Source organism: Octodon degus, unplaced genomic scaffold (assembly GCF_000260255.1).
Source record: "Octodon degus isolate 3935 unplaced genomic scaffold, OctDeg1.0 scaffold00006, whole genome shotgun sequence".
NCBI lineage: Eukaryota > Metazoa > Chordata > Mammalia > Rodentia > Octodontidae > Octodon > Octodon degus.
The window spans coordinates 34,084,894-34,088,362 of NW_004524582.1; the positions used below are offsets into that span (position 1 = coordinate 34,084,894).

General features: G+C 44.0%; 1 protein-coding gene across 8 annotated transcripts in view; it reads left to right on the plus strand.

The window, feature by feature from the left end:
* The first annotated feature begins 264 nt into the window (after nt 1-264).
* The window catches only part of LOC101588538 (zinc finger protein 73-like), an 11,638-nt gene continuing 8,433 nt past the window's right edge, over nt 265-3,469 (plus strand). For 6 of the 8 annotated variants that reach the window (XM_023700581.1, XM_023700580.1, XM_023700591.1 and 3 more), the window contains exons 1-2: nt 265-343; nt 2,138-2,170. The gene's annotated coding sequence lies outside the window, so the exon portion shown is untranslated. The remainder of the gene's footprint in view (nt 344-2,137; nt 2,171-3,469) is intronic. The other 2 variants (XM_023700576.1, XM_023700572.1) reach the window with 2 other exon arrangements.

Below are 3,469 nucleotides of genomic sequence, written 5' to 3' on the forward strand. Positions count from 1 at the left end.
TAGATTGTCAGTAATCTGGCCACATCCGAATTTATCCCACAAAGCCTTAGGCTGTAAACCAGGACTTCTTGCAAGCCGACTCACGGGTCTCGCACTTCCCCTGCGGGTGCGCAGAACCCGGCCCCCAGTGCAGGCCCGGGCGAAGCCCTTCCTCCAACAGCCCGCGCTCGCCGGGAGGTTCCCGGGACTGCAGTATCCGCTCCTCCCGGCCGCGCGGGGCTTCTGTGCTCTTTCTGCGCGTGCGCCGCCCCGCCCTGTCTGGCGTCTTCCGCCGGGAATTCCGGTCGCTGTAGCCCTTCGAAGCTCCTCGGACGCGTTTGGGTTGGCTTCTGGGCTCCTGAAGGTTGGTTAGCAGTTGCCACGGGGGCGCCAACCTTGGCTGACCCTGGGACCTGAGACTTGGGTGGTTCGCTGGCAGGAGCCGACGTGCAGGTGCGGGCCGCTGGCTGGGCGGCCCGGGGAGCCACTTCGCTTGGGTTCCCCAGGTGCGGGGCACAGGAGGGCGCCAGGGCTGGGCTTTGGTCATACTGTGTCAGCGGCTGCCCGAAGGCGGTTGTGTGCCTCTAGTTGTAAGGCCTTGATTCCAGAATCTCTGCGAGTGGGCTAGCGCCTGGGTCTGCAGATCGCATGAGCAGAGAAAACTTAGGTCTTCGTTCTTGCCCTTTCACTAGAAGGATGCTTCTGTTAACCAGAGAGACATTTATTTTACTCATCTGCAACATAAGCGTAGACAGCCAAGAGAGCAAATGAGATGGCGACTACTTTCAGGTGCCCACATGGGGGATGAGAAAAGCAGAAGCTAGGAACATTGCCAAATTTCCATTGTCTCTGCTCGCGAGTCTTGCTGTGTGGCAGTTGTGTTTGTGGCGTCTCCTTAGCAAGTGACTTTTCTGATCCCCACTTACATAGAGGTGCCTCCTGTCTACTACTCCTGGTTTGGGTTTACAGAAGTTTATATAGGAGCTAGTTTTCAGGAACAGTTCTACGTGGGAAATAGGGATACCGGATATTCCTGTGTTGTTTGGAGGTGGTGTAGCAAAGCTTGGAGGGCATCCACCCAAAAGAATACCTCCCCTGTCTGAACCTTTTCACTAGCACTTCAGGGCAGAGGCAAGAAGAGCCTCAAGAAGAAGAAGCTCCTAGCTTCACAAGGCTAAAGCAGTTACTGGTCCTGCTGCCCAGAGTGCACAAGATTGGGGTGAGAGTACTTCTTCTGAAGCTCTCTACTAAGAGCAGTTGAAAGACTTAAACCATTAGCAGTGAGCTGGACTGAAGGATCAGTCAGGACCTAGCAGTGTTACTGATTGGAGTGAGCATGAGAGTAGGATCTGGGCCAGAGGGTTGCCCTGTCGTACCTGAGAGGATATATCTGCAGTGCTCGCTAACCTTCCTATCTCTTCAGTCTCTCCCTCTTTCAAAGCTAATCTTTTTTTTTTTTTTTTTTTTTTTGGTGGAACCAGGGATTGAACCCAGGCCCTTGCACTTGCCTGGGAAACATTTATTCCACTGAGCCATCTCCCCTGGCCCCCAACGCTAATCTTTGACATCTTGAGATGTGTTGATGCCTTCTTTAGCCAGCCTGATGGTTCTTCTTGGTACTTCAAGAAGGATTTGCCAGGATTCTTCTGCTTTCTGTGAAAGATTTAAAAAAAAAAAAAAAAAAGATTTCAGGTGATATGTCCTGCCTAGGGTAACATGATTTAAGATATTAGACATCTTCATTTTTAGCTAGTGTCACTTCTTTTGCCACAATTTAGTCAAATCAGGTTTTTATTTCACTTTTAAGATTGATTTTACAAAACAGGTCAATGTGGCACATATGGTTTTAAAATAACCTTGCCTTAAACTTCCTTAGCTTTTTTTATCCCTAGCACTTTCTGATGATTATGTGACCTCATAGTGTTACTAACACAGCTCTTTTCAACTTAATGGTTATTATTGAAAATATTAAATTCTCCCCCACAAATGAGCATATTTTACATTACTTAAAATGGGAAGATTAGATTGCATGGAAATCCAGTAAAATCTATGCATATGTTCCAAAATCCAAAATAGTCTGATGAAACATTTCTATGCATAAACATTTAAGATAATGGATACTCAACCTGTAACAGACTTGTTTTATGTGTTTTTTTAGGTTCTGGAAATCATACTCAGGACCTCCAGGAAGGTGAGCTAAATCCCCAACCCCTGTTTTATGGGGTTTTTTTTTTTAAAGTAAATATGCTATTAGTGGTGGCACATAGCTGTCATCCCAGCACTTGAGAGGCTGAGACAGTAGGATCACCACTAGTTTGAATCCAGTCAGGCTACTTTGTGAGTTCAAGGCCAGCCTGAACTAGGTACCAAGAGCCTGTCTTGAAAAAACAGGAAAAACCATTCCCCAAAGTAGACATTTTATGATGAGTAAAATCTTGAAACAGTCTATTTGTGTGTATACATTTGCTTTTTAGTGATTTATGTCATTGCTACTAGCTCCAGCAACCTAACTTAAATACAGAAAGTTGTGATGTTCAGTACTTTATGGATAGCCATGCAGTTCATTTAATTACATTTTAAGACTTTCTCATACACATTATTTTGTTTAAAAACAGTGAGTAATGAGTTGTGGATGATTTAGCTATATCAGCATTTGTTATGCTAATAAACCAGCCAACACATACTGTCAAAAGTGATGGCTCAGTCGAATAAGCACTTCCCTGGCAAGCGCAAGGTCCTTAGTTCAGTCCCAATACTGGAAAAAAAAAAAAAAAAAAAAACATCCCTCACCCCTTTTTTTTTTTTAAATTTCTGTGGATTCAAATTGATGGTGGGGTCTGCTGGGCATTTTTATTAGTATTGCTTGGCTCATGTACAAAGTTTTAGTCATTTGTTATCTTGGCTAAGGATTTTTTTTTTTTTTTTCTGTGCTGGGGATTGAACTCCGGACCCTGAGCTTGCCAGGCAAACACTTATTCTATTGAGCTATCTCCCTGGCCCTAAGGCTGATTGTTTTAAGTTAGTTTCACTCACAAGGCCAGTAACTTATGCTAGCTCTTGGCAGGCCCTCTGTCTCCAGTAGGACAGCTCCAAGCTTCTTCACAATATGACTATACAAGAAAGCTAGCATGAGTAGGTATATGGTTCTCAATCTGTGCCTGCATTGTATATACTGTCCCTTGTTCAAGACAAGTCAAATGACAGATTCCAAGTCATTGTCCAAGGGTACTTATGAATGTTTGGATATAGGATATCTTCCATTGGGAAACATTACTGGAATGGTGTACCATAAATATATACTGCATGCATTTTTCCATGTGTGATTGTGGGTGAAAAATAGTTGGATTTTAACATGCATATTTTCAATGAGGTTTAAGTGTTCAAAGCAAGGAGTATAGTGGATGGAATCTTAGGAGGTAACCCTGCATTAATAGGAATATAGTTTATACATTCCAAATGTATTTCTATAGCAAAAATTCTAGTGAAAGCA